The following is a 12,512-nucleotide window of genomic DNA, read 5'->3' as shown; positions in this document are numbered from 1 at the left end:
AGAAGTCAGAAAGCCTTTTAAAAATAATTGCTTCAACCCAGATAAAAATGGCGGTTTCCTCTCCCCTCTTTTTCTTCTTTTTTTTAAACTTCACTTGAGATTTCATTTGATGCCAGTTTTATTGCACTTAATAAAAGAGCTGGGGGGGTTGTCAATCCAATACTAGAGAAATAGCCTCTCTCTCTCTAACACACACACACACACACACACACACTTTTGCTAGACAAAGTCATGGATAATGGTTATTAGTCATCCTGGCTGAATGGAACATCCATGTTTTGAGGCATAACTTTGGGAATACCAGTCACACAACAGGGGAGTTGCAGTTGCTTTCATGCCATGCTTGTAGGAAGCACTCTTTGGAAGCATTTAGCTAGACACTGTTGGATATAGGATGGGGAATTAGAATGGGGTAGGCAATCAAGGCAGGCTTCCCTAGGGCCACATGTGGCCCTCACCCAGATTTCACACATGCAATCATTTCAGAGCTCTTGCAAAAGCAATCTGTCCCTTCCATGGCAACCTGCTGCATGGGAAGGAGGAAGAAGAGAGAGAAAATGGGTTGGCGTAAAGAGAAAGGGGCTGACCCCACCCACTTCTGGCTTTGGCACTGCTCACTACCAACATGTGGCTATTGACAGATTTTCCAGGAGAGAAACAGCTACAGAAAAGAAAAGAAAAAGGTTGCTTTTCCCTGAATTAGACAGACCCTTTTTTGAATCAAGCAGAGCTCTTCTTATATACTTAATTTCTCTTTCAGCTATTGCTACTTTCTCAGTTCTTGTTCTAACTGACTCCACCACCACTCTATAGGGCACACGCTATTGTGCCCTATTGGACATTTTCATTAGGGGTGTGCACGGACCCCCTGCTCCGCTCCGCGCCGCTCCGCCCATACTCCGCTCCTCTTCGCCGTGGAGCTCCGGCTCCGAATCGGAGCTCCGCAGTGGAGGGGAGTGGTGCCAGGTAAGGCCGGGAGAGGAGGGCAGGGGGGTTTACCGGGCCCTGCCGCCATCGCTGCCCGTGCGGCAACGGCGGCAGAGCCCAGTAAGGGACCAAGGGGGAGGGGGGACTTACCTGCCTCCGTCCGCGGTCTGTCGGCTTCTTCAATTGAGCCCGCGGTTCAACCAGGAAATCTGGGCCGCAAGTGTGGCCCAGACTTCCTGGTTGAACCACGGGCTCAATTGAAGAAGCCAACGGACTGCGGACGGAGGCAGGTAAGGGAGAGGAGGGCGGGGGGGTTACCAGGCCCTGCCGCTGTCGCCGCATGGGCGACAGCGACAGCGGCAGGGCCCGGGAAACCCCACTTACCTTTCCGGCGGAGCTCCAGATCAAGGCAAAGGATCCGCCTTCACCTCGATCCTCTTCGCCATGCTCCGCCAGCCCCCCAATCCTCTTCGCCTCCGCCTTAAGGGGAGGCGAAGCACCCCGCTCCGCTTCTAATTCGCCGGTCTGATTAGAAGTGGAGCACATCCCTAATTTTCATAGTCTTGAAAATGAGAAGGGCTTGGCCCTTCTAGAAGAGCAATTAAAAGCTTTCTGTTTTACCCAACCTTTTTGAGTTGATTTTGTGCTATTGGTTTTATGTTGTCTTTTGTTTGTTGAGGGTGGGGGGATCTTATTTTTGCTGACCTTAGAGAAAGTTTTAATTGATATTTTGTCATTTTAGATTATTAGCCATTTTGAAGACCACAAGGCTGGCCCTAGACATTTTGCTACTTTAGACAAAGGACAAAATGGCATTCCTCCACTCAAAGCCAATGAAATGAAATTCACTTCAACACTGGTGATGGGACGGTGTCTAGTTGAGGAAATGCAGAGCAAGCCGTGTAACACACACAGTTCTTCTCTCCAACACTTCCCCACCCCTCTTTCTAACATCTGCCACCTGAGGCAGCTGCCTCACTCTGCCTAATGATAGGGACAGCCCTTAGTCCTCATTGAAAAAAAAATGGAAAGAAGATTTTATGACAGATTCCAGTAGATATCTTAATGTTTTTCTCATTAAAGTTTTCATCCCATTCTCTTCAAAGACTCACAAGTTTTATTGCTGCTGGACACCTTCTTAAACAACCACACAGCCAAGTCACCAGTTCCATAAATGAAATTGCAACACAATATAGCTTTCATCACACTTTACATTATGCTATGTTTTTAATGGAGACTAGAAGGGGAGGTAGGTTTTTCTAAATTTCTGGTTAAGTATCAAGGTAAGTTGTACATTGCCTTGGGTACCATTGTGGCAGAGTGGGACTCACAAGTTTTAATACTAGATTTATTTTTAAAATTATTGTTTCATAAATTATTAGTTTTAAATGTGTTATATTGTAAAGTGCCTTGAGCACATAGCAAAGGCAAGGTGGGATAACAGAATTATAATGGTTATTTTTGGGTTTTGGATCCCGATTACCAATGTATTGACAAAGATGTTTATTCATAATCATAGACTATACCAATATGTTGTTCCTAATTCCTTTCAAGAGCAATGGATTGTGCACTGAGGATTGGTGGTGGCCAATATGGCGTAAGGAGGGGGGAAATCTACAAATGATGTGGCTTTAGACAAAGCTACAGTATTCTTACATAAAGACTGGACTCCAAGGGTGCAGAACATGAGGCACGGGGACCTAGTCCAGCACTCTAAGGGTCCTCAGAAGACCACACCCTCTTCCCCACCACCTTTCCCCAACCGCCAATTATTTGGTCATTTCCTGGCTTTTGTGCCATTTCCCCCCTCCCAATTCTAAAAAGCTGAGATGCCTCTCCTATGGCTTAGTTACTGGCAGTAAGAACTTCAAGATATAATATGCTTGTATTTTGGCCCCACCCCTTTTGCATTCAGATCTGCCCCCGCCCCCCAGAATGCAGCCCCCAAGAGCTCCTTCAAAATGGATTTTGACCCTCTGGCTGAAAGAGGTTCAACACCCCTGCTGTATTCCTTGATAGTCTGTGGACGCTCTGTGACCCAAAACTATGGAAATGATGCCTCCTCTCATCAATGGACTTTTGCCACATGGCAACAAGGGAGAGGGCCTTCTCTGTAGTGGCCCCCCAATTATGGAATGATCTCCCTGACGAGGTTCGCCTGGCGCCAACATTGTTATCTTTTCAATGCAAGGTCAAGACTTTTCTCTTCTCCCAGGCATTTAACAGCATATGCTGAGTTTTTAACTGACCTGAGAATAGTTGTTTTAAATGGATATTGTTGTTTTTTATACTTTTGGTGATTTTAAATTTTGTATATCTGTTTTTAATGTTCATTGTTTTTAACTTTTGTAACCTGCCCAGAGAGCTTCAGCTATGGGGCACTATATAAATGTAATAAATAAATAAATAAACTTGTGTGGAAGAGCATTTAGCTGTGTTTTCCACACAGCTTTACCCTGCAATTCTATGGCACTTACTGCTCAATACCATCTTTCCTAGAGGACATCTGTATTTTATTCCTTAGGTCATGGCACACCTTTCTTCGATGATGCATTGTTATAGTATCACTCAATTTTATGATCTATTAGTTGGAGAGGTCATGAAAGCTGGTCTCTTCAGCCATATACTATAAAGAGAGCAGGATCCCAGATTAAGCGGAAAAGGTCCAAGGCCATAAAAAAGGAGATTATAAGTAATTTATAATGGTGCTACCTGTGACAAAGAAGCTCTGTATGTTGGACTTGATAGTAGCAGGTATTCTTAGCTTTAGCCATTCCTATTTACTCGTGGAGAATTTACTGGGCCTCAATCAATAAGCTCATGTTTAACACATTGAGCTAGAGTCATCCCCAATGCCTTTCCAATAGCTTTATCAGATTTACACAAGGAATAATTCAATGCATCAACTGTGTAATTCATGGTTACTGCAAAATCCTTGCCTGCTTTTCAGAGCATATGGAAACTATTTCAAAATCGTTGCTACCATTTTCTCAATAGCTAGATTTGAAACTGCATTTTATTCAACACTCAGTTCCTGAGTGTCGCATCAGAAATACTTATATCTCCAACATTATACACAGTTAAAGGTTTCCCAAATTGAATATTTATTGTTCTCATTTCTCATTGGTCCTGTTTTTATTACTTTCCTATTTGTTTTGCAGAAATGAATACAATGTTCACGTTTTCATCCATTTAATTGTTTAATAAGAAACCTTACAGACCAATTCTGCAACTTTGAATGCAGTATAGAGCCAAGTGTGCTTACATTCTGTTGTAACCATTGGTACTTCTGCGTGCAGCTGACTTTCCTTGAGATGCTTCTTCTGGATGGAATTGTGTTTAAATGTAATTCTAACAAAATCTAGGTCATTCACTACCTCAGTGAATGGACCAAAACACTGCCCACATCTTTCCCTTCCACAACGCACCTTGACAGAAATACTGGGCCTCAGGGGTGGGACAGGACATAGATTTCATGGCCCTTTATGTAATACTAGCAGAAGTTCCCAGTGTTGCTTGGTTCCCGAATAATGTTAATCTGCTTTCCTCTGGTTGTTGCTGATGCTGATGCTCCTCACCTCACCTCTCTCTCTCTCTCTCTCTCTCTCTCAGAGTAGCATTGCCAAGGAGTAGAGGGAAGCGGCTCTCAGTGGATGTGGGCAACTCTAGGAAAGGCATGCTGGGATGTGTAGTCATTTCAGAGATCTAGGGCAATTGCCCATGTGGCCACATGCGACCCCCAAAATCTCTGAAACACCTACACCACTCAGCATGGCTTCAGCAGTCCGCAGGTGGCCCCGTTCTCTGAGAGGCACTTTCCCAGAAGTTGCTAGGAGTTGTAAGCATCATCGTAGGATTTGTTTTAAATTGTTTAAAAATAGTTTAACTGCAGTAATTGGGGGGGGGTTGTGTTTTTTTGTACATTGTACAGGAAGACCTATCAGCATCCAACGTTTCAAGTTTGTAGCTCATCTAGAAGTGGGTAAACATTTCTGGACATAAAAAACATTCAGCTTTATATAGATACGTACATCAGTTCTTCACACAAGAAAGCCCTTCTCACTATAGCACCGAAACCCAAAACTATGGAAATGGATTTTCAGTGACACCGATATTGATTTGGTCAAACAGTGATTTGATAAATATTTGTGGAGTGAAGCTTCCAGTTTGTGCCACTGTTTTTAAGTACAATACCAGTTAATTAATCCAGAGGTTCTAGGGGCAGAATCTCAGGCCCAGGAGGCAGATTCAGCGTAACTGGGATCCCCAAATGGGCACACACCCTTCCCCTGTCCCCACCCACTTTGCCCCAACCACCAATCCTTTGGTGGTTTCCTGACTTTTGTGCAGTTTTTTCCCCGTTTTAAAAAAAGTTGAAATGCCTTCCCTCAAGCTTAGTCACTGGCAGTCAAAGCCTTGAGCTGTAACATGCTCAAATTCTTTGTATTTTTGCCACTCCTCTCTTGCCTTTGGTCCCGCCCCTTTTGCCCTTGGCCCTGCTCACCCCAGGAATGTGGCCCCCAAGGGCTTCTCTGTCATGTAATTCGACCCTTGTTCTAAAAGAGGTCATGTACCCCCTGTTCTAAGGAAAGGTTATGGCTAGACAGAAATCATAACCTAGTCATAAAAGAGAGGGGGGGATACAGGCTGAGTAGAAGATTCTCATGAAAAGAACAAGCCTAATATTTCATTAGATTAATCACATAAATTAATTTCTTGTATATTGGAGTCACTAATCCATAACATCTGCCACAAGAGCAGCATATCTACATTTCAAACTCATAATATTAGAAGGAAAGGAACCAAAAAGACCACCAAGTCCAGCCTCCTGTAAGGCAGAATTGATCTATGTATATCTCTATGTTTCTTCATATCCATAAAAGGAGGAAATGACTTGACCTGGAATTCATATTCTAGGCTTCATCAAAGAACATGATCTCATCAACAAGGTTCTCTTTTATTGCAGTACTCTTTGCGCCACCAAGTCTAAGCTCCTCACGGGGATGTTCATTAATTAGATCTTTAATTATGGATTAATTAGTGGTTGATTTGAGAGTATTCCTTGTTCTGCCCTGGCTCTCGCAGCACTAATGTGTTTGCCATCAAGCTTGATGGATGCTACACATGTACTGGGATTTACTACAGATGTATTCCCTATGTCTTCAATAAGCTGGCAAGGCCGTTCCATAAACACATCCCTCCTTCTGTCATATGGCCGAAGAAGCTGGTTTCCTCCCTGCTGGTTTCAAGTTATCCTTTTCATCATTATTTTATTGATGAAACTTTGATCATCAGCATTTCCAAAATATATTGAACAGGTTTGGCCTTCACTCAAGCAACAAGTTATTTCAAGTGAGGAGCCAGGCCAGAATCAGGGGTTTGATAGGACCAGCTGGCCCCTAGAACGTTGCCAGGTGTATCGCCTCACAAGAACTGGAGGAGAAGCTGCAAGCACCCTCTGGCAAGCAGTCTTGGTGCCTCAGCAGAGAAGAGAAAGAAGGCCAGCAGGCTGCAGCTCTCGCTTCTGGCACACTGTTGGTGCAGAGATTGATGCGCCTGCGTCTAGTTGCAAAAGGCCCCAGCATGAGATCCTTGGAACTGTACACAATCCTGGGATTCTCTGTTACTTTAGCAAAATATGCATTATGAGAAACTAGACTGGTGACTGTTTTACTATGTTGGAACAGGATGGGAATCATGCATGGAACAATTGTTTCTATTCAGGGTCCATCTGTTACTTCAGTTCCCTGGTCCTAGACAGAAATCTATTTAGTCTTTTAGACTATATTGTCCATACCCAACCTTTGGTAACATGGGGATTGGAGACCCACATAAACATTATTTCAGTCTGCCAATTGTGAGTATGAGAAGGGTGGACACCATGACAGATCAGTTCAGAATCAGGAACATTCTGGAACACAGTACACACAAGGATATGGCACACTTCTGAATACCAGCCCTGAGTGGCAAATAGACCAGCCAACTCTCTGGCCTGTCTCCCTCTTGCTGGTCCTGCAACACATGGGAATACCAACACATTAACTGTTTTATGGATCCTGCATTCATCCCATAAGGACACTGAACCTCAAGGATTTGAGGGACTGTCAACAACACTGGGAGGAGAGAGAGGAAGGAAAATTGACTGTGTTTCAATAGAGAAGGAGAGATGGAAGCACTATAAGTATTTGTCCGAGATACAGAGAGGAAATGTTATTTTACGTCAAAGAACAGCCATAAGGACATAAGGGCCCTGTTGGATCAGGTCAAAGATCCATCAAGTCAAGCAACCTGTTTATCACAGTGGCCAATCAGCTGCCTTCAAGAAGCTCACAAGCAGCACTTGAAGGCAATAGCTCTCTCCTGCTATTGCCCCCTAGTAGCAATTGGGTAGTCAAAGGCTTACTGCCTCTAAACATGGAGATATGGTCAAACCAAGAGGAGGTATGATCATTTGTTTGTGTGAAGTGAAGGAACAGTCTTATTCAGAGTGTTCATATACCAGCCCTCCCCACCTGGTGCCCTCCAGATGTTACGGACCACACCTCCCAGCATTCTTAACCATTGGCCATAGTGGCTAGGGCTGATGGGCATCGAAATCTAAAACATCTGGATGACACCAGACTGGGGAAGGCAGTCCTATACCTTCAATGGGCCCCATGTAGGTATTGTCTCTGTCCCTTGTCTATACCAATGCTTCCAGCTTATACATTCACTGTAAAAACATTTGCCAAAAAAAAATCAGTAAATCCCTTCTTTTTATATCCTCAGCAGTGCAGTGGGAGCTCCAGCTGTACTATTTAAATTCTCTCACCAGAGCACTAGTGCCTTCACTAATGTGATCTGTCCTATTTGGGTGTGGCAGCGCAAAGCCATTCCCTTTACGGCACGTCAGAGAGGTGGGGAAACAAATCCAGATGACGACGGCAATGCCAAAGCCACGCGAGAGGATCCCGCTCCAGTCCGCCAACAAAGCTCTGTTCCCGTCAAGCCAGTCTAGCTCCTGATTGACTCCTTGTCTCCTATGTGGGTGCACACTTGGTGCCACTGCTGTGGCTCAGATGGCCCTTCCCCACTGGGACCGTGCGCCACCACCAGAGGTGAACTAGGAGCTCTAGATATATGACAGGAGCACTGAGCACTAACAGGCAACATGGATCCTCTCAAGAAAAGCAAAAATTAAGAGAACATCCCAAGTACATGTCCTTGCACCATCCTCAGAGCATCTTTATCAGCCCCTTTCCTTTCCATTTACTTTGTCTCAATTTGGTGCTTATAATTAATTAACATAAAATAGTTGTTTATGTTAACCAAGACGTGTGAGAATTACCCATAAAGAAGATACACTATTATTATTATTAATTATTATTATTATTATCATCATCATCATCATCATTTATATACTGCCCCATAGCCGAAGCTCTCTAAGCAGTTTACAAAGTTTTTTTTTTCCTTTTCACGTTTCCAACCGGTAATGTATTGATATATTTTTAATTTTAAAAAAACGTGAGAAAGGGGTGTTTTTTCAAAAACATAATACTTTAGCTTCAAAAATTCAAACAGAATATTTATATGATTCTTAAGAATATAACACACCTACAGTTGGTGAGAAGCTTGGTAACACACTTCAAAAACTTTCTACAATCTTTAAGAATTTTAAGGAGACTCTCTTTAAATCAAAAACATTACTGAGCAGGTCTTCTTGGAAAAGAAGTGACCAGATACCTCCGCTGATTGGAGCTGCAGGCTACAGAACAGAACTCTGAATTCCTTTGCATTATGCTGGCCCCATTGCTGACACCTACGTGGCTCATGGATACAATCAGCATCACCCAGCAAGCAAGCAGCCAGCTGAAGCAACAGCAATGAAAAAGATGAGGACAGCCATCAGGATGTACCTGACGTCAGCAGTGACAAACCTGCTGGGTCCTAGCCCTTGCCCCAGTATGCTGTGTGCCAGGGCCAGCCAAGCCAGTTCCAACCAAATTCAGGGATGAATATGTGTGAAATATTTCCTTGCTATTTTATCCTTCTCTGGTCTTGCCCACTTTCTCCACTGTGGTCCCTGCCATGAAAGCAGGGACCATTGCAGCTCAGTACACTGAGAATGCTGAAAATATGCACCCTTAAGCTGGGGACAGACAATCATTTTTTGTTTTTGTGTTTTAAAGAGGCTTGAAGATGATACGTCAGAGGCAAGATTTCCCATATGTCTACACACTTGTTGCCCCGACTCCTCCCTGTAACCTGGGGCACCTATGGAGGACTGTTCTCTATTTAAAGGTCTGTGGATGGGACAGCCCTCTATTTGAAGGACTGTCCTGTCCAAAGCAGATTTAAAGATAAATACCTAGCAAACCACCTTCCCTTATATACACCCAGACGGCATTTACGATTGTCAGAGGAGGTCTAGCTCATCACTCCAAAACAAACAGAACGTCGCCACAAAGAACCTCGACGGCAGGCCTTCTCTGTAGTGGCACCCTCACTCGTGTGATTTGGGGAGGCAGAAAATGTGACATCCTTTAAACGCCTCCTGGAAAAATCTTTTCAGACAAGTTTTCCCTGGATTATACCTTATTTTGGTTTTATATGGTATTTTTACATTTTAAACCTTGACATGCTGTATGTTATGGTTTTAATTATAAACTGCCCAGAGAGCCTTGGTTTTGGGGGAGTATAAAAGTGTAATAAATAAATAAATAAAATAAACAAGGGAAAACAGGGAGGAGACAGTTAGCAACTGGACAGCAGACTGAACAGGCACACAAGTTACCTGGTCTTCCCCGCTAGGAGCTTCTCTACAATAAGCAAAAAACCACACTCTTACCAGTGCTTTCTGATTTTGGTTTCTTTGTGGGATTACGATGGGCTCCTTTACATTGCAAACATGTGGTTTGAATCTAGGAAAGCCCTTCGTCAGCAAGTTCTATATGTTTCGTTGTTTCAATTTACAGTCACTAGATGGTGCTGTTATTATACCACTACGTCAGCATTTGACACAGCCTATAGATTAGAAGAGCATCTCTTTTCATGTAATCTCTGATCTTTTTGAAAGCGGGATAAAATGGGGGAAAGGACAGTAGACATCCTGGAGGTTAATGATGTTTATTTATTTATTTTATTTATTTATTAAATTTATACACCGCCTCATAGCTGAAGCTCTCTGGGCGGTTTACAAAAAGACTCACAAACTTCGTGAGTGACCAGTCGTGAAGGTGCAATGAATCACCAGTGTAGAAAAGCCTTATGTCTTCCCTGCTATGGTGAGATGTATTGTATGTCTATTATAGTAAATATTTCTAAATGTGCATCTCTATATCTGTGTGCCTGCAGCAGTGTCTGCTGTCCAGGGGCTAAGTGCTGATGGAAAACTTCAAGGGTTCATTATATTTAAAACAGACTTGGGGTGTCTCTACATTAAGGGGAAATTGCATTGAATAGCCGGGGATTTGTGCTTCCTGCTTTTTGGTGTGATAGTTATGGGCTGTATTACACAGGTAGAGGGGCAACCATGTGGTTTGAATTGAATTGAATACTTCCCCTCTGTTCACTTCAATGAGATAGCTTCACATTTTTCAGGATATAACCACTTTAAGAATAGTTCTTTTCATGGTGGAAGCGTGGGCGATGGCCTGGTTGTTGATGATGTCATGTAAAAGACACACACTTTCATGAGTGGCCAATCACAAGCGTACAATAAATCGCTCATTTAGAGGAGCCCTTGGACTGGACAGCCCTTCGAATAGAGGACAATGCCTCTTTTATACCATCCAACTCTCTAGAAGGAAGAAAGATCTATTAAAAACATAAGAAGAGCCCTGTGGTATTAGGCTAAAGGCCTATTTAGTACAGCATTCTGTTTCTCACACTGGCTAAGCAGACGTCTCTGGGAAGCCCACATGCAAGACAAGGGGGCAATAGCCCTCTCTTGCTGTTGTTCCACAGCACCTCATACTCAGAGGTATTGCTGCTGCTGATCCTAGAAGTAGCATGTAGCTATCATGACAGTAACCACTGACAGCCTTCCTTATCCTCCATGTCAATGTCCAGCCTTAATCTTTACTCCTTGAAGATTAAGGACACGCCTTTCGACTAGCATGCATCTTTTCACAGTGATGGGCACCAGGTGATAACTTGTTAATCTGCAACGTACATTTTTTGAACTGCAACCTTTTTTTTCTCTCATATACACAAATGTCTCTCAGCATTCTAGATATGCTTTATCTGTGTTAGGTATTTGGCACAAGTGGCCTTCAGAAGCAGACATTCTATAACTCTTTTAAACTTCACTCAAGATACTGACACTCAAAAGATAAATAGCCAATCTCTCAAACTTTTTTTTCTTTATAGTAAATCATTTTCACTCCAACCTATGCCCTTGAGATATAATAGCACAGGATTATTGTTGCTGTTTTTGTTTTGTTTCTCTCTCTCTCTCTCTCTCTCTCTCTGTTTTCTATCTTTTCTTTTTCTTTTTTCATTTTGCAGTGGAGATAGGGAAAGTACTAGCACCCAGAGTTAGGTATGCATGAAAAAAAATAAATTAAAATAAAGAATCCCATGATATACACTACTCTGACTTATCCTTCAGGTTAAGCACTTCAGGTCAGTGGACTGAGTTCATTTAGCTATCTTCAAAAGATCAGGTGTTTCAAAACAGCACACTGCTCTGGATTTAAGCTTATTTATGCCTGTTTCTTTCAGATACATCTAATTCGGCAGGCACTAAAACAATTCCAGCAACATCTATCAGCAATTATGACTCTGCATGTTTCATCCTCACAGATCCAAAGAACTGTAATCTCAACAATCAGCAAAATGGCCACTTACCTACACTTGCCTAAAGAGAACTTTTGTTCTGAGCTCCTTGGTGCACCTGGACTGTAAGTAAAGTGAAAACTCTGAGGTTGTTTACAGGAATAACATAGCTGTTGGGCAGCCCAATATCTCTATTTGTTTAAACCTGCCAGTGTGACCAGCCTTCCAGATACGCTAATGTTCTATATTTGTACTGTGCTAACATGATCTGTGGCTTGAAAGCATCCACGGACATGATAGTATATCAACATGGCAAGGTTCCACTTGGAGAAAAGAATGGCCCTTTTAATAGGATAAGCATCTTGCTGGCACTATAGCAAGAGTGATAAAAACAACATTACTTTGACCTATGACCCAAACATTATTTACAATCACATAGAGGTGCAAAAGTATTTTTTCCCCAGAAGGAAAGAGAAGGTAGGATTTTCTTCGAATTAGTAAAATATTTCTGTAGTCTAGAGACCCGTTCATAAACTAAGGCAAGCTGCAGCTGTCACGATGCAGAGTGACTGGAGTGATATTCCAGCCACAAACACCCCAGCAGGACAAGCACATGTTTCAAGGGAAAGGTGTCACTGCCCTTCTGACCTTGGTAAATTCAGTTCTTCCTGATATAGTTACAGAAATGGGCTCTGAGGAAGGGATCCAGCTTTTCTTTCTTGGTAGGCCTTCACCTCTGAGCCAGCCACTTTGAAATAGGGAGTAGCTGTGCCAGAAATCCACCATGCCCAAAGGCTCTCCATGTAAACAGTTTGCTGAGGCTGCAA

The 12,512-nt window shown here is 42.9% G+C and overlaps 1 protein-coding gene across 1 annotated transcript in view; it reads right to left on the bottom strand.

Moving 5' to 3' along the window:
• The window catches only part of LRRC2 (leucine rich repeat containing 2), a 66,618-nt gene extending 54,739 nt beyond the window's left edge, over positions 1-11,879 (bottom strand). Inside the window, exon 1 of the mRNA XM_063129434.1 lies at positions 11,758-11,879. The gene's annotated coding sequence lies outside the window, so the exon portion shown is untranslated. The remainder of the gene's footprint in view (positions 1-11,757) is intronic.
• Between the last annotated feature and the right edge of the window lie 633 nt (positions 11,880-12,512).

The sequence above is a fragment of the Elgaria multicarinata genome, chromosome 6, assembly GCF_023053635.1.
Source record: "Elgaria multicarinata webbii isolate HBS135686 ecotype San Diego chromosome 6, rElgMul1.1.pri, whole genome shotgun sequence".
In the NCBI taxonomy this organism is placed as follows: domain Eukaryota; kingdom Metazoa; phylum Chordata; class Lepidosauria; order Squamata; family Anguidae; genus Elgaria; species Elgaria multicarinata.
Note: the sequence above shows the minus strand (reverse complement) of the source record. Positions and strands in the feature narration are given on the sequence as shown.